At 44.7% G+C, this 27,659-nt stretch overlaps 1 long non-coding RNA gene and 1 pseudogene across 1 annotated transcript in view; one reads left to right on the top strand and one right to left on the bottom strand.

Annotated features, from left to right (window-relative positions):
• Nucleotides 1–217: 217 nt before the first annotated feature.
• LOC134912213 (5S ribosomal RNA) lies at nt 218–337 on the bottom strand (annotated as a pseudogene).
• A 14,222-nt stretch (nt 338–14,559) lies between these two features.
• Nucleotides 14,560–27,659, top strand: part of LOC134911143 (uncharacterized) — a 57,615-nt gene continuing 44,515 nt past the window's right edge. The window contains exons 1-2 of the long non-coding RNA XR_010176349.1: nt 14,560–14,721; nt 15,397–15,566. This is a non-coding gene — a long non-coding RNA (uncharacterized LOC134911143). The remainder of the gene's footprint in view (nt 14,722–15,396; nt 15,567–27,659) is intronic.

Below are 27,659 nucleotides of genomic sequence, written 5' to 3'. Positions count from 1 at the left end.
TACTACAGTGAATATATAAACATATAGAAACATAGAAATATATAAATATATAAACATATAAATATATAAATGTATAAAAATATGTGTAAAGTGCAAAATGCATGCTAAAGGTAATGGTATATGATGTTAAGTGCTGAGTGCGAATTTAAAATATTAGGATGCAGATAGTGTGATATATTAAACTGACATGCTCATGTAGGCTATATTATCGTCAGTTTGGTTACAGTACCTGATCTTCCCAGATGGTCTCCCTGGTCTGGTACTGATCAGGCCCGACACTGCTTCGCTTCCAAGATCGGACGAGATTGGGCCTTTCCAGTGTGGTCTGACTGTAATAATCACTTTTTACCGTACATGTGTCAATCTCAATATATCAATACAGCTGTGGGGTGATATTTAACAGACGGGAATAGTGTGGATGGGAATAGGGTGGGGGGGGGGAGTGGGGTGTGTGGGGGGGGGGTGGAATAGGGAATGGGGTTAGTCTATAAGGTGAGGATCCAACCGTGATGATCCAACGGCTGTGGTTTTCACAGGAAAGGAGCGATTTCGTAATAATCGTTAAATCCCTTCGGATGGAGTGTTTGTAATTGGAAAATCCAAAACATTTCTCTGCGTGAGAGTTTATTGGCCAGGTCGCCACCCCTTTCTCCCAGTTTCACGAGTTCAATCGCTTTAAAAGTTAGTGCCTCCGGATTGGAATTATGTGCAAGGTTGAAGTGTTTGGATACTGCGTGATTTTCCATTTTATTTTTTATATTGCGAACATGTTCCTGTATCCTTATTTTCAGCGGTCTCTTTGTTTTACCTACATATTGTTTCCCACAGTCACATTCTAATAAATAAATCACAGATTGTGTATTGCAGTTTATGAAGTCCTTAATTTTGTATTCCTCCTTCTTTTCTGCATCCGAGAATGTTTTCCTTACTGGGTGTAGGTACCTGCAGATGTTGCATCGGCCACATTTAAAAGAACCGGTGCATCTTGGCATTTTTGATTCTTGTTCAACTTCCTTGTGTAGCATACTGGGGGCCAGGATATCTTTTAGATTTTTTGATTTCCTGAAGACGATTTCGGGGCGAGGAGGTAGTATTTCTTTGAGGATAGGGTCCATTAATAGGATTCCCCAGTTGTTGTTAAGAGAGTCTCTAATGGTTTTCTCATGACGGTTAAAGGTGGTGATAAATGGAACGGATTCTTTCTTGATTTTTTGGGGTTTATATTCTAGCAGGGTTGATCTCTCTAAAGCCCTTGCTTTGAGAGCCGCTTCTTCCACGATGGTAGCTGGGTATTCGCACTCAGCACTTAACATCATATACCATTACCTTTAGCATGCATTTTGCACTTTACACATATTTTTATACATTTATATATTTATATGTTTATATATTTATATATTTATATATTTCTATGTTTCTATATGTTTATATATTCACTGTAGTAAGTCTAATTTACTTGAATAGTATCAACAATGACTAATCCCCGTTTTTCTATTTATTTTTATGCACTATACTGGAGAAATAAAACTTATGTCTCTAATCATGGTCCCCGCAAACATGGCTGCCGAGTGAAACTTTCTATGAACAAATCCTCTCAAAGATGGCCGCCGCAATGAAATTCCTGAGAACAAGCTTCATAGTGCTGTTCGGTCTCTAAACGTCCGCAGCCACGGGCGCATGCGCAGTCGCATACCGGAAGTGGGGCGGAAATGACGCGACGGACGAAAACCGGAAGTGGGGCGGCAAAGAACCGCCGGCGCCTCTATAAGCTAGTTTTTAAAGCTTTTAAACACCAAACCTGCCTTATAAACATTGCCTTAACATCATGTATACATATACCAGTAAATAAGACCATAGATATGTTAAATACAGAATTTTTAACCCATCTTATAATGTCATGAAATAATTAACAGGAAGTGATGTCACAATTAATATGAGATTAGTACTAGTATAAATAGAAGTTCAGTCTCATTCTGCCTTTACCCCTTGATGAAGTCTAAATGACGAAACGCGTTGGGCTACCTGGCAGTGACCTCATACCAAGTTAAGTTAAAATTGTTTTACATTTTTAACATATATTTTAACTGGTATTTATAGCATTGTGTTTATTGTTTTTATCCCATTTTTTAAGAATTGTTGCTGCTTAAATTTTAGTAATTGCATATAACTATTGTCTGTTTTAGTGTTTAAATAAATATCTCCCTTTTTTAAATTCATTTTTGATCTGGTTACTCATTTTAGATACATTTTTTAGATCCACATTTACTGAACTATTTTAAGACACCGACGGTCGCTATATCCCCCACCCCCCTGTGTGTATTATTCGTTGTTTCAGGGAACTACCATCCCTGTGTTTTTGGGGGACAGCTGACGCCCTTGCTAATCCCTAGGGAGTGTCGTTTACTTTAACTATACGTGGATCCTAGATCATTTGGTGTTGTACACAAGTGGCGCAATATTTTTCCCCCCTATTGTTGATATATATATATATATATATATATATATACATATATATGTGTGTGTGTGTGTGTGTGTGTGTGTATATATATATATATATATATGAGTGTGGAAGGGAATTGAACCGTACGGTGAAGCCATACCTCCCAACTTTGATCTCAGTGGTGGAGAGACGGCAACCGTTTTAGGGGGCGTGACCGAATGGCAGGGGGCGTGGCTTCGTGGCAAGTGCCGCGATCGCAGGCCACGCCCCCGTTTTCGTCATTATGGGGGCATGAACAGCGCTGTGAGAGCTGCTGGTCATGCCCCCTGTCCCTCTCTGCCGTGAATAGACGCTGTGCGCATGTGCACAGCATCTATTCACCGCTGCTCTCCACAGAGCAGCGAGTGACAGGGAGGAATCTCCCAACTGCCCCCCCACCCGCGGGACACTGCGACCCGCGGGTGGGACATCGGGACAGACCGTGAAAAACGGGACTGTCCCGCCAAAATCGGGACAGTTGGGAGGTATGGTGAAGCAGACCCAAAATTCCAAATTTGAAAAGCCCCAATTCACAAAGCCTGTTCCTCTACAATAGCACATTTGCCTGGAATTTCAATGCAACATCACAAACCATTGTAATACAGGTTGAGTATCCCATATCCAAATATTCCGAAATACGGAATATTCCGAAATACGGACTTTTTTGCGCGAGAGTGAGATACTGAAACCTTTGTTTTTTGATGGCTCAATGTACACAAACTTTGTTTAATACACAAAGTTATTAAAAATATTGTATTAAATGACCTTCAGGCTGTGTGTATAAGGTGAATGTGAAACATAAATGATTTGTGTGAATGTACACACACCATACTTGCCTACTTTTGAAAAGTAGTTTCAGGGAGATTATGGATCGCACTCCAATACGCAGCGCGGCGCACCATTGAGGGGGCGTGTCACATTACACCCAAGGGGCGTGTCTAGAGAGAGAGGGCGTAAAAGAGAGGTGTCACCCACCCCCCCCTTCCCGCACAAAAAAAAAACACCCCAACAGCAATCAGGTCCTGCAGCAGAGAACACTAACCAGGCAGCACAGAGGTGGCTGTGGCGAGTTGCCGGCGTCAGACTTCAGCAGCCAGGACACGCCCATGCTGGAGTCACGTGCTGGGAGAGGGGACCGCAATGAATAATGTACTGCTTCAAGCCAGCAGCCCTCATCTAAGTGACACCGCCGGAGTCAGGACCCAGGACTCAGAGCTGCAGTCAGCGGCAATACTCACTGAGCTTCAAAATTGTGTGTGTGACCTACAGCTGGGCATGTGCAGCAGTTCTAAATGTAGTGCTATCTGATCTCTGATCAGTCAGCCGACGTAAGAAGAGCGAGAGCAGCAGAGGTGAGCCTGTGTGGGGAGGGGGGGGTGCCGTGGATGGGGGGGAGGGGTGTGAGGAGAGAGTGAGCAGCAGAGGGGAACCTGTGTGGGGAGGGGTCAGGGGTGCCATGAATGGGAGAGGGGATGTGAGGAGAGAGTGAGCAGCTCTGGAATCTGCTGCTAAATGGGGTAGGCAAGTCTGTAATAGGGTGAAAATAGGTAATAGGATAGCACATACATCTTAGTATACTGTAACTGGCTTCTGGTAGCACTGATATAATACAGCACTTACCAACAAGCAGTGCAGACACCATCACATGGCTTCCCAGCAGATCCCTCGTTCAGCAGCATCCAGCTCCTTATAGTCTCCTCTCCTGTCCTGTATGTGTGGTAGAGGCGGAGCTTACCTATGCTGTGGCTGGGAGTACAGGAAGGGGAGGTCCGTAGGAGACAGCAGGGGACTGTCCGTGACTCAGCTAGAAGCAAACTACACTAGCATCCGCTGCCTCTCTCTGTTACGTGCACTGCAGGAAACTGAAAGCCGGCTAAACACAACCCCGCGGTAAATGTCATCATACAGTCCCCATGCAGGCTCCGCCCCCCAGCGTCTCCAGACTTGCGCATGCGCAGTCCAACTTTTCATGGAGGTACACTAAAAACCGGGATGAGAAGCAGGGTTTGCGGGGCAGCGGGGGACTCAGTTAAAAATCGGGAGCCTCCCGCTGAATGCGGGAGGGTAAGCAACCCTGACACACACTTTGTTTAATGCACAAAGTTATAAAAAATATTTGCTAAAACTACCTTCAGGCTGTGTGTACAAGGTGTATATGTAACATAAATGCATTCTGTGCTTAAATTTAGGTAACATCACCATGATATATCATTATGTTATGCATTTATTCCAAAATACGGAAATATCCGATATCCAAAATACCTCTGGTCCCAAGCATTTTGGATAAGGGATACTCAACCTGTATCTCTACTATGGGTCTGTTCTGACTACAGGTCTGGTCTCATGTTCTTTCAAACTTTATGTTTCATAGATCACGACTAGATAATGAATTACTACCTTCCAACTATCAATAATCAGTATTTATTTTCCCTCCCGAGTAGAGCACAAAACAATTGTTGTCTCAATTCTTTACAGAATTTGTACCTTTTCTGGATTTACTAAACTGTAGCCAATCAGAGGGCTACAATACTCCAGGGGTCAAATCAGCCTGCAGTATTAAGGCAGTCACAGGGCAACAAGAAGAAAAAGAGGAGTGATGCCGGGGCTCTGCACTGTGCCCAACAGATGTGAAGAAATATTTAGATAAGTAGTATTGGGATCAGAGTTACTGCAATGCTGTCAGTCTATACCGGCTCCCGTCAAGGTAAGTAGAACAGTGCAGAGTACTGAAGAATCTGGTGTCCAAAAGCTAAAAGAATGTGGAACAATGATATATATATCACGATCTGATAGATTGGAAGGCTTTTATGCTTGCACAAAGTGTAAGGTTTGTCAATTTGTTAATAAGGACCATAAGCAATTTTTTAACTCCACTAACGATAAATCATGGAAGATTAAGGGAAAATTAAGTTGTCTTAGTACACATGTGATTTACCTTTTAGAATGTAAATGTGGGAAGCGGTATGTAGGGAAAACTAAACGATTCCTGAAATTAAGAATCTTAGAACATGTAAGAAATATCGCAAAGTTGAGAATCACAGTGTCCTGTGTCACTTTGCTGAGTGCTGTGATTCAAAACTACAAGGATTGTCCTACATGGATTGTCTCGTACCAGAGAAATCAACACTGTGGGCTGCCCCGGTCCCACTTCTGCCTTTGCCTTCACTCCAACCGCGCCAACGGGACTCAGGTCCAGGGCTGTTTCTAGCCAATTTGGCTCCCAGTGCGAGATTTAAAAATGCGCCCCCCCATTGTCATAACCCAAAAATGCCCCCCCCCATAGATATAAAAAGTAAAAGGTATGCGCGCACCCCCGACAAAGGGGCGTGGCCTCAATAAAATGGGAGTGGTCTCTGTAAAACGGGCGTGGCCTCATCTGAAAAGACTACCTAACACCCCAGTTTTTGACCTTACACCGACAGATCACGCCGAGCACAGGAAAAAAATACAAAATATATATTATGCCATACACCGCAATGCCCTTGATACATTAAAACCCCATTTTCCACATTGCGGCAGGCAAGAGTCCCCATTTTACACATTACGGCAGGCACGTGTCCCCATTTTACACATTACGGCAGGTACGTGTCCCCATTTTACACATTACGGCAGGCAAGAGTCCCCATTTTACACCTTACGTCAGTCAAGTGTCCCCATTTTACACATTCCGGCAGGCAAGAGTCCCCATTTTACACATTACGTCAGTCAAGTGTCCCCATTTTACACATTAAGGCAGGCAATAGTCCCCATTTTACACATTACGGCAGGCAAGTGTCCCCATTTTACACATTCTGGCAGGCAAGTGTCCCCATTTTACACATTCCGGCAGGCAAGTGTCCCCATTTTACACATTACGGCAGGCAAGTGTCCCCATTTTACACATTACGGCAGGCAAGTGTCCCCATTTTACACATTACGGCAGGCAAGTGTCCCCATTTTACACATTACGGCAGGCAAGTGTCCCCATTTTACACATTCTGGCAGGCAAGAGTCCCCATTTTACACAGTACGGCAGGCAAGAGTCCCCATTTTACACATTACGGCAGGCAAGTGTCCCCATTTTACACATTACGGCAGGCAAATGTCCCCATTTTACACATTACGGCAGGCAAGTGTCCCCATTTTACACATTACGGCAGCAAGTGTCCCCATTTTACACATTACGGCAGGCAAGTGTCCCCATTTTACACATTACAGCAGACAGGTGTCCCCATTTTACACATTACGGCAGACAGGTGTCCCCATTTTACACATTCCGGCAGGCAAGTGTCCCCATTTTACACATTAAGGCAGGCAAGTGTCCCCATTTCACACAGTACGGCAGGTGGTGGGGGGGGGGGGAGGGAGAGAGAGGGAGAGGGGCTGACTTACATTTGAAGCGGTTCTTCCCGCTCTTCAGCCGCCTCTCCCTCGTCTGCGCGGCACCGGCCGGCTTAGCTCCCCCTTCTCCCTCCTCCCGAGTGCCCAGATCGGGGGGCAGAGTTTTGCGGAATGACGCGATTGCGTCGTGACGTCACGACGCACTCGTGTCATTCCGCAAAACTCCGCCCCCCGAGCTGGGCACTCGGGAGGAGAGAGGAGGGGGGATTCAAAGTGCTCAAGAAGTGCCGCGGCGGGCGCCTCGTGCGGTTGCACGGCTCGCCCGCCGCAAGAAACGGCACTGCCCAGGTCACAGCCGCTCGCTGCACACGGTGGGACCGAGTGCAGCTGAAAAGTCATCCAGCGGCTCGCGATTCACGTGGTCTGCCTCCTGAGAAATGCTGGTCTGCGGGACGAGTATTGCCTGGATGGTAACATTTCATGTCATGTGGTAACCAGCACGCAGTGTTGATTTCTCTGGTACGAGTTCCATCTGACCGGAGTTTCAGTTTTATCTGTTGTCTTAACAAAACTTTTATGCACTATGGAGCTCCCCTTTTCTTTTTGTTTTTATTATATATATATATATATATATATAAAGAATACACACAGATAACTTATACTAACATTCTATAGTAAAAACACTATGCACAAATATTAATACCAACATGTACAGTAGCCAGCGAAAGTAGTAGAACTAGAGATGAGCGGGTTCGGTTCGTTGAGATCCAAACCCCCCCCCCCCCCTCCCCCGAACTTCACTTATTTTACACGGTTCCAAGGCAGCCTCGGATCTTCCCGCCTTGCTCGGTTAACCAGAACGTGCCCAAACGTCATCATCCCGCTGTCGGATTCTCGCGAGATTCATATTCTATATAAGGAGCCGCGCGTCGCCGCCATTTTCACTCGTGCATTGGAGATTGAACGGAGAGGACGTGGCAGCGTTCTCTCCCCTGAAAAGCTCCGTAATCTGTGCTCAGTGTGCTGAAAATATCTGTGCTCAGTGTGCTGCAAATAATCTGTGCTCAGTGTGCTCAAAATATCTACGTTCTCTGCCTGAAACCGCTCCATATCAGACTTGCCTACTCTCCCGGAATGGCCGGGAGGCTCCCGAAAATCGGGTGACCCTCCCGGCCCCCCGGAAGAACAGACAAGTCTCCCGATTTCAGGGGTTCCCCACTGCCCGGCCGCCCACTTAGCGAGTAAAGTGGGCGGTCCGGGCAGGCGATGACGCGATTCTTGTTGAATCGCATCATCATAGCCACGACCCCTGCTGTATAATGCCGGTAATAGCGGCATTACACCGCGGGGGGCATGGCTTACGTGACGCGATCCCGCAACCACGCCCCCATCCCGCCTCCGCCACGCCCTGTCACGCCTCTGGCCCGCCCCCCTCTGCACGCCCCATCACTGCCCGCCCCCCTCTTGAGCCGACCTGGCTGCTCTCTCCCGGAGAGAGCAGCCAGAAAGTCGGCAAGTATGCTCCATATCTGTGCTCAGTGTGCTGCAAATTTCTGTGCTCAGTGTGCTGCATTGTGGGGACTGGGGACCATCAGTATCTAATATATACTTTTCTATAGCTTCTATACTGCTTGTCAAGACACATGTGTCACAGTTACACCGCTCTGTACTGATACATATATACAGTAAATGTAATATATATACTATTCTATGGCTTCTATACTGCTTGTCAGGACACGTGTCACAGTTACACAACTCTGTACTGATAGATAGATAGATAGATAGATAGATAGATAGATAGATAGATAGATATATATACAGTAATATATATACTATTCTATAGCTTCTATACTGCTTGTCAGGACACATGTGTCACAGTTGCACCGCTCTGTACTGATATATATATACAGTAATATATATACTATTCTATAGCTTCTATACTGCTTGTCAGGACACATGTTTCACAGTTACACTGCTCTGTACTGATATATATATATATACAGTAATAATATATATACTATTCTATAGCTTCTATACTGCTTGTCAGGACACATGTTTCAAAGTTACACCGCTCTGTACTAATATATATATATATATATATATATATATATACAGTAATAATATATATACTATTCTATAGCTTCTATACTGCTTGTCAGGACACATGTTTCACAGTTACACCGCTCTGTACTGATATATATATATATACAGTAATATATATACTATTCTATAGCTTCTATACTGCTTGTCAGGACACATGTTTCACAGTTACACCGCTCTGTACTGATATACAGTAATATTATATATACTTTTCTATAGCTTCTATACTGCTTGTCAGGACACATGTTTCACAGTTACACCGCTCTGTACTGATATATATATACAGTAATATATATACTATTCTATAGCTTCTATACTGCTTGTCAGGACACATGTTTCACAATTACACTGCTCTGTACTGATATGTATATATACAGTAATAATATATATACTATTCTATAGTTTCTATACTGCTTGTCAGGACACATGTTTCACAGTTACACCGCTCTGTACTGATAGATATATATATATATATATATATACAGTAATAATATATATACTATTCTATAGCTTCTATACTGCTTGTCAGGACACATGTTTCACAGTTACACCGCTCTGTACTGATATATATATACAGTAATAATATATATACTATTCTATAGCTTCTATACTGCTTGTCAGGACACATGTTTCACAGTTACACCGCTCTGTACTGATATATATATATATATATATATATATATATATATATATATATACAACACATGTACCGGCTCTCCCATCAACTGTAATGAATGTAGCGTCGGGTGCCCGTGCTATATACGTGATACACTTTTCCAAAGGCACAGCACTCCAGACGGCTTATAAATAACGACAGACAGCAGTATACAGCAACGTTTCAATGTTATTCACATTGTCCTCAGGCTTACAAACAGTGTGAGACATACTTACATAAATAGAGACCTCACCAGGTGTGAAACGCCGTCTTAATATTTCCACCAGCAGATAAAGGGGGAGCCCTGGTAGTGCAAAATCTCAAAGACTATAAAGATGAGATTGAGTCCCAATTAGGCGATGGTTGTACGTACTGTCAGCTAATGGGTGACCCTACGATGCGATTTACAAAGGAACTCATAGATTGTTTAGATGTAGCTGTACAGACGAATCTTATTTCAGAGGAGATTAGAAATGCGCTAATTCCAGCTCATCCACTAGTCCCCATTTTATATACAACATCAAAAATTCATAAGAGGCTTGATAAGCCTCCCGGCCGCCCAATTATATCGGCGAGAGGCTCGTTATTCCAGCCGGTAGCAATCTTTTTGGATGAGATATTTCAGCCTTACATACAACGCATGCCTAGGTATCTATTAGATACCAGTACATTATTGAGACGCATTGAAAACTTATCCTCTCTGCCGACCAATACATTGCTCTGTACAATAGATGTGCAGAGCTTATATACGTCTATACCCCATGAGGGAGGTCTGGCAGCAGTGGATAGGTTCTTAAATGCACAAAGTGATTATGATGGACCTGACATTTCGTTATGTCTAAAATTATTAGAAATGACACTGTGTAAAAATTATTTTCTATATGATGGCAGATTTTACTTGCAGCGCCAGGGGTGTGCGATGGGGTCCAGTGTAGCCCCATCGTACTCAAACATTTACATGTTTGGAGTTGAGGAGGAATTGTTTTTTGCCGACACAGAGATTTCACGTAATATAATTTTTTTCTGCAGATATATAGACGATCTGCTAGTGATTTGGCAGGGTTCGGAAGAGTCTTTTGTTTCCATCATAGAGGCACATAATAATAGGGAACACCCTATCAAACTGACGGCAGCGGAAACGGTCCAGTTTCTAGATGTGCAATTGACTATCTCTGGGGGGAGAATAGTCACATCATTATTTTCAAAAGTTACAGATAGAAATAACTTACTACACTTTAAAAGTTGTCACCCACTACCTCTTAAGCGGGGTCTCCCTTAATCCCAATTTTTAAGGGCCAAGCGTATTACATCAGACCCTAAGCTAGTAATAGAACAAATAGATGATATGGCAAAAAAAATTTTGGTGAGAGGATACCACCCTGCTCTGTTAGAGAAAGCGAAAATTAAAGCTTTGGCTTTAGATAGACAACAATTACTTTATCCACAAAAAAATCGGTCACAAAAACCATGTATCCCATGGGTACAAGAATTCAATTCTGTTAGTAGCTCGATCAATGGTTCAGTTAAAAAACATTGGGATCTCATACAATCAGATCCTGATCTAAAATTGACCGACACTAGAATAATGTCCAGTTATAAAAGAACCAGAAATATGCGGGATATACTAGTCAGAACAGACATATTTGATCTCAAGCCACAATCAGTATTCCACGGCATGAGATTAGGGTGCTATAGATGTACATGTACCACTTGCCAGTTTTTAATATCGGGAGACAAATTTCAACATCCCCATACTGGGAAAACGTATCAAATTCTACACCGACTCACATGTGGGTCGCGTTTTGTAGTATATCAATTGATTTGCCCCTGTGGGCTGTCATACATCGGGAAGACAGAGAGATCTTTCAAGGAACGTATGACAGCCCACAGGTCGGCCATCAAGGCAGCGATTCAGACTGGTAAAAGTGATCAGCCAGTTGCACGCCACTTTTGTGTGGCTCGCCACTCGCTGACATCGGTGAGATACAGAATGATCGATCACATTGCGCCATCATTAAGAGGTGGTAATCGGGGGTTAAAATTGTTGCAAAGAGAGGCGCAGTGGATACAACGCTTAGATACTGTGTCACCGCGAGGTTTAAATGAAAATCTTAGTTTGAGTTATTTTAGATAAAATGTTATTGTCTAAACATGGTTCTAGTTAAATCTCTGTGGGAGTAGGAGCTTGCGGTATATACATTAACAGATTAGTGGGCATAATGGTCAATGCTGCATGTATAGTTTATTTTGTTGTGCATCCAGTGACATTGTTTATGGTTGCTATGGTGACTGGGGAGCACATGGATGACGTCATCATTGACGGACACGCCGCCGGGCGGGGGATTGTCCCGTTTCCGGGAAGACGGCGTTTCACACCTGGTGAGGTCTCTATTTATGTAAGTATGTCTCACACTGTTTGTAAGCCTGAGGACAATGTGAATAACATTGAAACGTTGCTGTATACTGCTGTCTGTCGTTATTTATAAGCCGTCCGGAGTGCTGTGCCTTTGGAAAAGTACATATATATATATATATATATATATATATATATATATACAGTAATAATATATATACTATTCCATAGTTTCTATACTGCTTGTCAGGACACATGTTTCACAGTTACACCGCTCTGTACTGATATATATATACAGTTTAATATATATACTATTCTATAGCTTCTATACTGCTTGTCAGGACACGTTTCACAGTTACACCGCTCTGTACTGATATATATATACAGTAATTTATATACTATTCTATAGCTTCTGTACTGCTTGTCAGGACACATGTTTCACAGTTACACCGCTCTGTACTGATAGATATATATATATATATATATATATATACAGTAATATATATACTATTCTATAGCTTCTATACTGCTTGTATATATATAGCTATATAGCTTCTATACACATGTCACAGTTACACCGCTCTGTACTGAGATATATATATATATATACAGTAATATATATACTGTTCTATAGCTTCTATACTGCTTATAATATATTATTCAGAGTAGCCACTTTATATCATGGCCCACCATTAATAATAAAATAATACAGTGTATTTTAGTCAGTGATGCGCACACTGGAAACACGGAGTTAAAATTACAATAGTGGTGGTACTATTAAATTACATGTAGTAGCTGCTCACTCCCAGATACAAATGTATCATTGCAAGACACCTGGCAACTAAAATTGTTACCAATACTGAAACACTGTTTAAAATATTGGAGACAGTGAAGAAATACACAATTACAGTGGCTAAGCCTTTTAATTCACTTTATTTATTTTTTTCACAATTATTCACAATTCACATGCACTATATTTCGCTCATGTTTTAGAAATTATATTAAAAGTTATATTTTAGAATCTGTGGTCATCTATCATAATAGATATTTGACTTTAAGAAAGTATACTAGTCCGAGTGTGCCCACTACAGGGAATTCTTTCTTCCTTTGAGTTTCTATACTTACGCTATTCCTTGGAGCACCTCCCAATAGATAAAAGGTATATACCTATACTATTGAATATAAGGGAAAGGACATATATTACACACAAAAACATTAAACGTAAATAGGTGTCTGTGCGACTCTTCCCTTACCTAGCTTCTATACTGCTTTCACAGTTACACTGCTCTGTACTGATATATATATATATATATATATATATATACATACAGTAATAATATATATACTATTCTATAGCTTCTATACTGCTTGTCAGGACACATGTTTCACAGTTACACTGCTCTGTACTGATATATATATATATATATATATACAGTAATAATATATATACTATTCTATAGCTTCTATACTGCTTGTCAGGACACATGTTTCACAGTTACACCGCTCTGTACTGATATATATATATATATATATATATACAGTAATAATATATATACTATTCTATAGCTTCTATACTGCTTGTCAGGACACATGTTTCACAGTTACACCGCTCTGTACTGATATATATATATATATATATATATATATATATATATACAGTAATAATATATATACTATTCTATAGCTTCTGTACTGCTTGTCAGGACACATGTTTCACAGTTACACCGCTCTGTACTGATATATATATACAGTAATTTATATACTATTCTATAGCTTCTATACTGCTTGTCAGGACACATGTTTCACAGTTACACCGCTCTGTACTGATATATATATATACAGTAATAATATATATACTATTCTATAGCTTCTATACTGCTTGTCAGGACACATGTTTCACAGTTACACCGCTCTGTACTGATATATATATATACAGTAATAATATATATACTATTCTATAGCTTCTATACTGCTTGTCAGGACACATGTTTCACAGTTACACCGCTCTGTACTGATATATATATATACAGTAATAATATATATACTATTCTATAGCTTCTATACTGCTTGTCAGGACATGTGTCACAGTTACACCGCTCTGTACTGATATATATATACAGTAATTTATATACTATTCTATAGCTTCTGTACTGCTTGTCAGGACACATGTTTCACAGTTACACCACTCTGTACTGATATATATATATACCAGGGACGTGCAGTCAGGGGAGGCAGGGGAGGCAGTGCCTCCCCTGCCATTAATGATTCAAATAATATAAAGCAGATACATATGACACATATTCTGTGTCATATGTATCCACTTTCTATTATTATAATCATTGTAGGCCATGTAATTAGTTTGGGAGGCACTAATAGCTAGTGCCTCCCGTAGCCAGTGGAAACGGGGACAAAGCGGGGGGCGGGGCCATGCGCTGGGCTGTAAAAGCCCATTACAAAAGAAGGGGAATGCGGCACATATACAAGTGCCTCGCTGGCAGGGAAAGCACGCCCCTGCTAGCGAGGCACCAGTGATTGGACAGCGGATCCAGTGCTGGATCCGCTGGTCCAATCACATAGACGCGGCCAGGAGAAGCGACGGGACCCGACAGGTACTGCTGCGGCGGCGCCCGGACACCGGACTTTAGAGTGTCTCCCCCCTCCCTGCCTCCTTACTCACGGCACAGCTGTCCTTGCTGCCGCTTCCGGACCGGCGCCTGTCACACACAGGCAGAGCGGAAGACACAGAGCAGCAGCAGCAGTACATGGAGGAGGGGGGAGAGCGGAAGACATGGGGCGCACCAGCAGCGGTATAGGGTGAGAGCGGAATGGCAGATCTGTCTACTGTGTCCCTCCTCCCCCTACTAACTAAAGTGTGTTCCATGTCCCTCCCTCCTCCTAACTAAAGTGTGTTCCATGTCCCCCCCCTCCTCCTAACTAAAGTGTGTGCCATGTCCCCCCCTCCTAACTAAAGTGTGTCCCATGTTCCCCCCTCCTGACTAAAGTGTGTGCCATGTCCCCCCCTCCTAACTAAAGTGTGTGCCATGTCCCCCCCCCCTCCTAACTAAAGTGTGTGCCATGTCCCCCCCTAATTAAAGTGTGTGCCATGTCCCCCCCTCCCCCTCCTAACTAAAATGTGTGCCATGTCCCCCCCTCCTAACTAAAGTGTGTGCCGTGTCCCCCCCTCTAACTAAAGTGTGTGCCGCTTTAGTTAGAGGGGGGGACACGACACATACTTTAGTTAGGAGGGGGAGGGGGGAACACGACACACACTTTAGTTAGGAGGGGGGGACACGGCACACACTTTAGTTAGGGGTCCCCCTTCTAACTAAAGTGTGTGCCGTGTCCCCCCTCTAAATAAAGTGTGTGCCGTGTCCCCCCCCTCCCCCTACTAACTAAAGTGTGTGCCATGTCCCCCCCCTCCTCCTCCTATCTAAAGTGTGTGCAGTGTCCCCCCCTCTAATTAAAGTGTGTGCCATGTCCCCCCCCCAGGCACATAAAGATGGGATCCAGACCCAGCCCACAGTCAAGAGCTTTGCCGGTGGTGAGCGGAAACCACACTATCAGCTCCGAGTCCTATCCTGCACAATCACTGATAGAGACCCACGTGTGACAGACTACTGCCTCTTCCGGAAGAAGTGAGGAGGCGCTGCACATATCTGGTAAGTGACGGTTGGGGGGATTTAAAGCATTTGTTTATTCTAATCTATTTTTTAGGCCCCTTTCCTCACCCTCCCTGTAACTCCCTCTTCAGTTCTACTGCCCTTACCCTCCCTGTAACTCCCTCTTCAGTTCTACTACCCTTACCCTCCCTGTAACTCGCCCCTCATGATCCCTCTAACTCCCTGTCAGCGTCCCTACCCTCACCCTTCCTCTAACTCCCTGTCAGCGTCCATGCACTCACTCTCCCTATAATACCCCATGAGCGTCCCTACCCTCACCCACCCCGTCATCATTCCTGCCCTCACCCTCCCTGTATCTCCCCCTCAGAGTCCCTGCCCTCACCCTCCCCGTTAGCATTCCTGCCCTCACCCTCCCTGTATCTCCCCCTCAGCGTCCCTGCCCTCACCCTACCTGTATCTCCCCCTCAGCGTCCCTGCCCTCACCCTCCCTGTATCTCCCCCTCAGTGTCCCTGCCCTCACGCTCCCCGTCAGCTTTCCTGCCCTCACCCTCCCTGTATCTCCCTCAGCGTCCCTGCCCTCACCCTCGCCGTCAGCATTCCTGCCCTCACCCTCCCTGTATCTCTCCCTCAGCGTCCCTGCCCTCACTCTCCCTGTATCTCCCCCTCAGCGTCCCTGCCCTCACCCTCCCTGTATCTCCCCCTCAGCGTCCCTGCCCTCACCCTCCCTGTATCTCCCCCTCAGCGTCCCTGCCCTCACCCTCCCTGTATCTCCCCCTCAGCGTCCCTGCTCTCTCCCTCCCCGTCAGCTTTCCTGCCCTCACCCTCCCTGTATCTCCCCCTCAGCGTCCCTGCCCTCACCCTCCCCGTCAGCTTTCCTGCCCTCACCCTCCCTGTATCTCCCCCTCAGCGTCCCTGCCCTCACCCTCCCTGTATCTCCCCCTCAGCGTCCCTGCCCTCACCCTCCCTGTATCTCCCCCTCAGCGTCCCTGCTCTCTCCCTCCCCGTCAGCTTTCCTGCCCTCACCCTCCCTGTATCTCCCCCTCAGCGTCCCTGCCCTCACCCTCCCCGTCAGCTTTCCTGCCCTCACCCTCCCTGTATCTCCCCCTCAGCGTCCCTGCCTGCATACAGTGTAATGTGAATAAAATTGCGCTACAGTGTGGCGTAATTTGAATTGGAGGTACTGTTCTCAGGTGCTATTATGTCCACGCCCCTTCCTTGGGAGACCACACCCCTCTTTTGTGATGCACGCTGTCCCTTTATGAGTTAAGGGAGGGAGGGCGCCGAACACCCTTGCACCGGCCCTGAGCGGCGCCTACACTCTGGCCTGCACACACATCTCAAGTGAGAGAGGGGGCAGATGGAGATATATATGTGCCTCCCCAGCCAAAGACCTCACCGCACGTCACTGATATATACAGTAATATACACTGCTCAAAAAAATAAAGGGAACACTAAAATAACACATCCTAGATCTGAATGAATGAAATATTCTTATTAAATACTTTGTTCTTTACATAGTTGAATGTGCTGACAACAAAATCACACAAAAATGATCAATGGAAATCAAATTTATTAACCCATGGAGGTCTGGATTTGGAGTCACCCTCAAAATTAAAGTGGAAAAACACACTACAGGCTGATCCAACTTTGATGTAATGTCCTTAAAAAAGTAAAAATGAGGCACAGTAGTGTGTGTGGCCTCCACGTGCCTGTATGACCTCCCTACAACCCACACAAGTGGCTCAGGTAGTGCAGCTCATCCAGGATGGCACATCAATGTGAGCTGTGGCAAGAAGGTTTGCTGTGTCTGTCAGCGTAGTGTCCAGAGCATGGAGGCGCTACCAGGAGACAGGCCAGTACATCAGGAGATGTGGAGGAGGCCGTAGGAGGGCAACAACCCAGCAGCAGGACCGCTACCTCCGCCTTTGTGCAAGGAGGAACAGGAGGAGCACTGCCAGAGCCCTGCAAAATGACCTCCAGCAAGCCACAAATGTGCATGTGACCTTTATTTTTTTGAGCAGTGTATATACTATTCTATAGCTTCTATACTGCTTGTCAGGACACATGTGTCACAGTTACACTGCTCTGTACTGATATATATATATATATATATATATACAGTAATATGTATACTATTCTATAGCTTCTATACTGCTTATCAAGACACATGTTTCACAGTTACACTGCTCTGTACTGATATATATAATACAGTAATATATATACTATTCTATAGCTTCAATACTGCTTGTCACGAAACGTTTCACAGTTACACCGCTCTGTACTGATATATATATACAGTAATATATAAACTATTCTATAGCTTCTATACTGCTTGTCAGGACACATGTTTCACAGTTACACCGGTCTGTACTGATAGATAGATATATATATATATATATACAGTAATATATATACTATTCTATAGCTTCTATAGTGCTTGTCAGGACACATGTTTCCCAGTTACACCGCTCTGTACTGATATATATATACAGTAATATATATACTATTCTATAGCTTCTATACTGCTTGTCAGGACACATGTTTCACAGTTACACCGGTCTGTACTGATAGATATATATATATACAGTAATATATATACTATTCTATAGCTTCTATAGTGCTTGTCAGGACACATGTTTCCCAGTTACACCGCTCTGTACTGATATATATATACAGTAATATATATACTATTCTATAGCTTCTATACTGCTTGTCAGGACACGTGTCACAGTTACACCGCTCTGTACTGATATATATATACAGTAATATATATACTATTCTATAGCAGCTTCTATACTGCTTGTCAGGACACATGTTTCACAGTTACACCGCTCTGTACTGATATATATATATATATATATATACAGTAATATATATATACTATTCTATAGCTTCTATACTACTTGTCAGGACACGTTTCACAGTTACACCGCTCTGTACGGATATATATATACAATAATAATATATATACTATTCTATAGCTTCTATACTGCTTGTCAGGACACGTGTCACAGTTACACCGCTCTGTACTGATATATACAATAATATATATACTTTTCTATAGCTTCTAGTATTACAGTGCAGCATTTTGGTGACCAACAGTATACATATATAGTACAGTACAGTACAGTAGGCCATTGCTATTAATATATCACTGGCATATAATCCCACACATTAAAAAATGGAGAACAAAAATGTGGAGGGTAAAATAGGGAAAGATCAAGATCCACTTCCACCTCGTGCTGAAGCTGCTGCCACTAGTCATGGCCGCGAGGATGAAATGCCATCAACGTCGTCTGCCAAGGCCGATGCCCAATGTCATAGTAGAGAGCATGTAAAATCCAAAAAACAAAAGTTCAGTAAAATGACCCACAAATCAAAATTAAAAGCGTCTGATGAGAAGCGTAACTTGCCAATGTGCCATTTACGACACGGAGTGGCAAGGAACGGCTGAGGCCCTGTCCTATGTTCATGGCTAGTGGTTCAGCTTCACATGAGGATGGAAGCACTCATCCTTCCGCTAGAAAAATGAAAAGACTTAAGCTGGCAAAAGCACAGCAAAGAACTGTGCGTTCTTCTAAATCACAAATCCCCAAGGAGAGTCCAATTGTGTCGGTTACGATGCCTGACCTTCCCAACACTGGACAGGGAAAAGGTGGCGCCTTCCACCATTTGCGCGCTCCCTGCAAGTGCTGGAAGGAGCACCCGCAGTCCAGTTCCTGATAGTCAAATTGAAGATGTCACTGTTGAAGTACACCACGATGAGGATATGGGTGTTGCTGGCGCTGAGGAGGAAATTGCCTTGGAGTATTCTGATGGTGAGGTGGTTTAAGTCAGGCACCCGGGGAGACACCTGTTGTCCGTGGGATGAATATGGCCATTGACATGCCTGGTCAAATTACAAAAAAAATCACCTCTTCGGTGTGGAATTATTTTAACAGAAATGCGGACAACAGGTGTCAAGCCGTGTGTTGCCTTTGTCAAGCTGTAATAAGTAGGGGTAAGGATGTTAACCACCTAGGAACATCCTCCCTTATACGTCACCTGGAGCGCATTCATCAGAAGTCTTTGACAAGTTCAAAAACTTTGGTTGACAGCGGAAGCAGTCCACTGACAACTAAATCCCTTCCTCTTGTAACCAAGCTCCTGCAAACCACACCATAAACTCCCTCAGTGTCAATTTTCTCATTAGACATGAAAAACAATAGTCCTGCAGGCCATGTCACTGGCAAGTCTGACGAGTCCTCTCCTGACTGGGATTCCTCTGATGCATCCTTGAGTGTAACGCCTACTGCTGCTGGCGCTGCTGTTGTTGCTGCTGGGAGTCGATCGTCATACCAGAGGGGAAGTCGGAAGACCACTTGTACTACTTCCAGTAAGCAATTGACTGTCCAACAGTCCTTTGCGAGGAAGATGAAATATCACAGCAGTCCTCCTGCTGCAAAGCGGATAACTTGGGTCTTGGCAGCTGCGGTGGTGTTAAACGTGTGTCCGGTATCCACCGTTAATTCACAGAGAATTAGAGAATTGTTTGAGGTACTGTGTCCCCGGTACCAAATACCATCTAGGTTCCATTTCTCTAGGCAGGCGATACCGAGAATGTACATAGACGTCAGAAAAAGAGTCACCAGTGTCCTAAAAAATGCAGTTGTACCCAATGTCCACTTAACCACAGACATGTGGACAAGTGGAGCAGGGCAGACTCAGGACTATATGACTGTGACAGCCCACTGGGTAGATGTATTGCCTCCCGCAGCAAGAACAGCAGCGGCGGCACCAGTAGCAGCATCTCGCAAGCGCCAACTCGTTCCTAGGCAGGCTACGCTTTGTATCACCGCTTTTCATAAGAGGCACACAGCTGACAACCTCTTACGGAAACTGAGGAACATCATCGCAGAATGGCTTACCCCAATTGGACTCTCCTGGGGATTTGTGACATTGGACAACGCCACCAATATTGTGCGTGCATTACATGTGGGCAAATTCCAGCACGTCCCATGTTTTGCACATACATTGAATTTGGTGGTGCAGAATTTTTTTTAAAACGACAGGGGCGTGCAAGAGATGCTGTTGGTGGCCTGAAGAATTGTGGGCCACTTTCGGAATTCAGCCACCGCATGCCGAAGACTGGAGCACCAGCAAACACTCCTGAACCTGCCCCGCCATCATCTGAAGCAAAAGGTGGTAACGAGGTGGAATTCAACCCTCTATATGCTTCAGAGGATGGAGGAGCAGCAAAAGGCCATTCAAGCATATACAGCTACCTATGATATAGGCAAAGGAGGGGGAATGCACCTGACTCAAGCGCAGTGGAGAATGATTTCAACGTTGTGCAAGGTTCTGCAACCCTTTGAGCTTGCCACACGTGAAGTCAGTTCAGACACTGCCAGCCTGAGTCAGGTCATTCCCCTCATCAGGCTTTTGCAGAAGAAGCTGGAGAGATTGAAGGAGGAGCTAAAACGGAGCGATTCCGCTAGCATGTGGGACTTGTGGATGGAGCCCTTAATTCGCTTAACCAGGATTCACGGGTGGTCAATCTGTTGAAATCAGAGCACTACATTTTGGCCACCGTGCTCGATCCTAGATTTAAAACCTACGTTGTATCTCTCTTTCCGGCAGACACAAGTCTGCAGAGGTGCAAAGACCTGCTGGTGAGACACTTGTCAAGTCAAGCGGAACGTGACCCTTCAACAACTCCTTCTTCACATTCTCCCGCAACTGGGGCTGTGAGGAAAAGGCTAATAATTCCGAGCCCACCCGCTGGCGGTGATGCAGGGCAGTCTGGAGCGAGTGCTGACATCTGGTCCGGACTGAAGGACCTGCCAACGATTACTGACATGTCGTCTACTGTCACTGCATATGATTCTGTCACCAATAATCTGTGAGGAGGTGGATGTACACAGTGAAAGGTGTGAGGAATTGGACGATGAGGAGTAGGTGGACATCTTGCCTCTGTAGAGCCAGTTTGTGCAAGAGATTGATTGCTTCTTTTTTTGGTGGGGGCCCAAACCAACCAGTCATTTCAGTCATAGTCGTGTGGCAGACCCTGTCGCTGAAATGATGGGTTTGTTAAAGTGTGCATGTCCTGTTTATACAACATAAGGGTGGGTGGGAGGGCCCAAGGACAATTCCATCTTGCACCTCTTTTTTCTTTGATTTATCTTTGCATCATGTGATGTTTGGGGTCAATTTTTTTAATTTGCCATCCTGTCTGACACTGCAGTGCCACTCCTAGATGGGCCAGGTGTTTGTGCCGGCCACTTGGGTCACTTAGCTTAGTCATCCAGCGACCTCGGTGCAAATTTTAGGACTCAAAATAATATTGTGAGGTGAGAGGTGTTCAGAATAGACTGGAAATGAGTGGAAATTATGGTTACTGAGGTGAATAATACTATGGGATCAAAATGACCCCCAAATTCTATGATTTAAGCTGTTTTTGAGGGGTTTTTGAAAAAAAAACACCCTAATCTAAAACACACCCGAATCCGACAAACAAATTTCAGGGAGGTTTTGCCAAAACGCGTCCGAATCCAAAACACGGCCGCGGAACCGAATCCAAAACCAAAACACAAAACCCGAAAAATGTCCGATGCATATCTCTAATTAGAACGTTCAGAGGACCAGCACAAGCCATGCCTAAGCATCGTAATGCTGAATAAATCACCAGGCCCATGGAGATTGTTGGAAGTCTCTGTGACTTGTGGGAAGGTACAGAATGATCAGATATATGGTACACTAGCATCTCAGACTTTCCTGATTTCCTCTATGGGCTACAAAGGAAAATCTGCGGTTAGTAGCCAGGAGTTGCTGGAGAAAAGGTCCACATGCTGGCAACCTCTGGCCATCGCTAACAATTGAATTGACCCCTATATGCCTAGGAGGATTACACTGTACAGTAGGTTACTAGTGACCAACCAGCACATTATGAGCTGCATGTGGTCCAGCTTTGCTCTTCCTGTGGCCCATGGCCTGTAAGTTGTCAGGAATCCTTAGCCGATTCACAGGTTATTTTTTTAACCATTTATTTCCTCCATGTAGGGGGAGAGAGAGCGGCATTTAATAGTGCTACCCAGACAACGCTAAGTAATCTAATATATGTGCTGGGCTGCGAAGACCTTACTATGACTTCCATCTTCATAATTACCTATGCTGCTGTCAGCTGTGGCGTCACTAGGGTTGGTGTCACACCCAGTGCGCACTCACGCCCCCCCCGCCCCCCCTAGTGACGCCACTGGCTGCCAGCTGTTTACCGTCCTCCCTCCCCACTAGGGACGGTTTTTCTTTTCTTATTATATGCAGACATGAAGGATATTTGTTAGAATAACATAGAAAAGAACTGAGATTTTTCCATCTTGCTCGAGGGAAGCATTTCTCTGTGCATTCCTGCCGCAGGACATTGGTGCCGTATACGGGCTGACGTTTTGCTGTCGGTGTGATGTGCACAGTCCTGATGTATTGTTATGTATGTCTTTCAGCGGATGGTTCAGAAAATTAGAGTAACAGAAAAAAACAAGTGTTCCTTAGAAACTCCCGGTCGTTGTTAATTCCCAGCTTGTTTGTTACTGAGCTTTACAAGGATTTCCTATACTGTGTACAATGGGGGTAATTCCGACCCGATCGCTCACTGCAATTTATCGTAGCGCGGCGATCGGGTCGGAATTGCGCATGCGCTGGCGCCGCAGCGGGCAGGACAGGCAGAGGCGGTCGCAAAGCGGGAGGGGGCTGGACGGCGGCGTCAAGCAGCCGTTTAGGGGACGCGGTCCGGCCAACGCAGGCGTGGCTGGACCGGTGGGGGGGGGGGGGCGGGCCGCGGCGGCTGCAGCCAGTTGCAGCGACGATCAACTCCCGGCCAGCCGCAGGAGCTGCCCTGGCCGGGAGTTACTCCACAAATACAAAAGCATCGCCGCTGCGCGATGCTTTTGTATTTGTGCGGGGGGGGGGGGGGGGGGGGGGGCGGACTGACAATCAGCTCCTAACTTTCATTTGTCAAACACAGCTTGTGACGTGGCAGTTAGGAGGTGATTGGCTGGTGCATTTTCTCTGTCCACTTTATGTTTATCCAGGGCTTAGTAAATAGACCCCTTAGTACAGCGGTGGCCAACCTGTGGCTCTTGAGCCTCATGCGGCTCTTTCTTTATTCAAATGTGGCTCCAGACACTCAAAGTCACGTGACCACAACAGATCCGGAAACTGCTGCACTCCAGCCAGACAGTCAACAGCAGCACTACGGGGACTGTGAACTGAGAGAGCCAGATACTAGAGGTGAGACACCCACTGGCAAACAGAGGAAACATAAGGGGCTGCTGCAATGGCACAAGGTATGTTTTTGGGAGGGCTGTAGTGACACATGAGGGTCCTGGCAGGAGTGACATAGGAGAGTGCTGGCAGGAGTGACATACTGTAGGAGTGTGCTAGCAGGAGTGACACATGAGGTAGCTGGCTGGAGTGACATACTGTAGGAGTGTGCTAGCAGGAGTGACACATGAGGTAGCTGGCTTGAGTGACATACTGTAGGAGTGTGCTAGCAGGAGTGACACATGAGGTAGCTGGCTTGAGTGACATACTGTAGGAGTGTGCTAGAAGGAGTGACACATGAGGTAGCTGGATGAAGTGACATGGGGAAGCTGAAGTGTATTATGTGAATCTGGCTTTCTCAATTATTTTATGTGGAAGTGGCTTTTTAAATGTATTTTATGTTGGATCTGGCTTTAAAAATTTATTTTATGTGGATCTGTTTTTTTAAATGTATTTTATACCAGAGGCGTGGCCTAGCAGGCACAAAGCCACACCCCATGTTTGCATGTGTGCCTGCGGCTCGATGTCGGCTCTTTGACGTGCCTAACAAAATGTTTGGCTCTTTGTTTCTGACTGGTTGGCCACCCCTGCCTTAGTAAATAGACTGTAAGCAACAATGGGTCAGGTACTAATACAAATATACTCTGTACAGCGCTATGTGAATTGGCGGTACTTTATAAACAAACAATGATGAGTTAATTCTCTATAGGAATTACATTCAAATTATTTAAATATTGCTTCCTATTCTAAGAATAAAACATAGCAAAATCAGCCCTGGCGTTCTTTCTGTTGGAAAGTTGGAACTGCTGGCTCTAGTCTTTGCTTGTCAAAAGTTAATCTGTGGGCATCCAGTGCTGGTTGAGACAGACCACAAACCCCTGATTACCATTCTCCACAATCCCCTGCATATCCAACATTTCATGCCCAAGCTCCAAAGGTACCATCTCGATGTAGTTTACAAATGTGGCAAGGACCTCCTTGTTGCTGATGTCTTATCACATGCTCACCTCCTGGACTTGGGTGCCCTGATGCTGATGATGACCTGGATGTCATGGAGTTTGATGTTCTCTCCTCCAAGCGCATGGAGTGCTCCAAGATGCCACACTCAGGAATGACCTTTGTATCCTACCCCTGTTACACTGTCTTATACTGAGACACCTGTTTATTGATTCTTCATGTTTAAAAGGGGGTTGTAGGTGTAGGCTGTGTTGTGTTGCTTTAATGTGGAGAGAAGGAAATTGCTTCCCTGCCATCCACTTGTTAAAAAGGAAGTGCCAATGCAGCCATTGTTCAGCATGACTGCAGCTAGTAAAGACACACTTTTGCAGCTCTCCAGAGTCCTGTGGTGTTTTGAACAGAGACTACTTTACAATATTTTTATTTTAATTGTACAGTATGTTTGTCAGGGTCATTATTTGTTGAATACATAGGGACTCTACAGATGTGGTACCCCTTTTTTTCACTAGCTGCCACAACTCCAGGGTGGCTAGGAAGATCCCCAACACTTTTCAGTGTTGGATCTTGTTATAATTAGATGGATTCTGCTTAGCCATTAATAGTCTATATACCTACGCTTGTAATTTGATGGGCCACATGCTGTTGGTTTTTTCTAAATCATAGAGTCAGTTTCCCTAATCATCACTACAGCACGGTGACAAGGGAGAGCCCCCGAGATTGTCAATACAGGGGCTGGCTGTATAGGTAGACACCTCGGCACATCAACCAATTAAAGGCACCTACAAAAGTAATCAGGATTTTGTTCTCTTAATAAAAGGTTCCATCTGTGATTAGGGTCCAATTGAATTAGATAGATTGGTGGACCTATACAAGAGTGTTCATTGGTTTGTGGGAAGGCACACAGTTTTCAATCTGCTCCAAACACCTTGAACTCTTGGTCATCCCTGGGAACCTGGAAGTTGGAGCTGACCACCATGCTATACCCTGGGCTAGATCACACTAAACAGGGAACCCACAAGCTTATTCCTGGACCATAGAGTGCTTGGTATTTTCCTAGAACTCCTGAGCATTGAGTCTGAGGTAATGAATAAGACTGGAGTCCATGGAGTGTTAATGTTGCCACCTCAATGTTCCCAGTGTAATGGACCAGTGATCCCCGGCCCATTATACCAAACTGTTTAAGTAAGCAAATAAAACACAAGCACATAGGTTAAAAATATAGTCTAACTGAATAACAGAATAAAACAACCATACTTTTTTTTATCACTTTATTGCAAAAAATAAAATAAAAATCTGATTTTAATGAATACTTATCCAATCACAGAATTTTGTGTATTTATAAAACAATGGAATAAGAAAAAATATAAAGCCTCTGCAACTGCTTGGCAGGGTGGCCCACAGGTCAATGACTGTGACCGGGAGTGACTAATAGCTCCATTTGCCACTCAGCCAATCTATACAGGCCTCTTCTAATTGGCTGATAGAAGTACCTATCAGTTCAGGTCACAGTTTTTGAAAAGCGCTTATTTTTATTCCTTTGCTATTGTGAAATTACATGTTCTAGCATCAGAGTTGCCCAGAAGTTGGGGGAGATGTGGTACAGAGTACCGGGGCTTGAGCCTGCCATAGAGGCACAGCCATGCCCCAATATAGTGTGCCTATGCCCGCTCAGCAGTGGCCCAAAAAAGTGAGGCCTAAACTTTACAATGTAGTATGATAATGCACACATGGTTATGAGACCGTTCTAATGGTGGTCCTTGTTTGACAGATATAGAATTGAACCAACGTAGCAGCATGCCCTTCTAGTGAGTGGCTGCCAGTGTATTCTGGACCATGTAGTTCCCCAATAGGTTATGCTGCTCAAAGTTGCAAGTAAAAGTTTAATTACCAATTTCCCTAGTCAAAAGACCTTAAACCTGTGTGTGAGCAGGCACTTCCATTGTCTTGAGGGATTGTGAAAGTATGCGCTATTTTCATATGAGGGAATAGTACCCTATACTGCAGCTGAATTGGGCAGCACTGTTGGTGTAGTGGTTAGCATTAGTGACATATATATATATATATATATATATATGTTCTCCTCATGGGGCTCTGATTTCCTACTACTATCAGTGTGTTGTGATGGGACCGATTTTCATGGGAACGTCCCATCTTTTTGGGTCTGTCCCGCTGTCCCTCCCGCTGGCCACAGTGTCCTGCGATGGTGGTGGTGGGGGGCAGTTGGGAGGCCCCCTATAACTCGCTGCTCTGCTTAGTTTAGAGCAGCGCTGAATAGATGCATCAAATGAGCCAGAGGGACTGGCGGCATATCCGGCAGCTCACAGAGCACTGGCCGTGCCCCCACTGTGACGAAAATGGGAGTCGTGGCTCGTGATCGTGGCTTTCATGCGAAGACTTGCCCCCTTTTCAACAGGCCACGCACCCTTTTTGGCGGCCCGACTGTAAGCTTCCGAATGTTGGGAGGTATGGATCAGTGTGTGCAGTGAGGGGATCAGTGTGCTATGAGGGGGGAAGTAAGCTGTGAGGGGGTCAGTGTGCTATAAGGTGGGCTTGCATGGTGTGAAGGGGCAGTAAGAGTTGTTAGGGGGGCGGAGCTATGAGAGGGTCAGTATGTGCTATGAGGGGGGTCGTAAGATGTGACGGGGCAGTGAGAGCTTCAAGAGGGGACAGTGAACTGTGAGGGTAGTGAGCTGTGAGGGGGTGATTGTATGCTATGATGGTGTAGTAAGCTGGGAAGAGGCTTTGAGTTAGTGCTCATTGTCATCTCAAGAGATTACAAATTTAATTTGTGCTGCATTTATTACACTATATTGTAAGAAACGCAAAATAAATTACATTTGTAATCTCCTGTGACCAGTTTTTTTTTCTTTTGCGCAGTAG

This window comes from Pseudophryne corroboree, chromosome 4 (assembly GCF_028390025.1).
Source record: "Pseudophryne corroboree isolate aPseCor3 chromosome 4, aPseCor3.hap2, whole genome shotgun sequence".
Taxonomy (NCBI): Eukaryota; Metazoa; Chordata; class Amphibia; order Anura; family Myobatrachidae; genus Pseudophryne; species Pseudophryne corroboree.
This window is presented reverse-complemented; position numbering and strand designations above follow the sequence as displayed.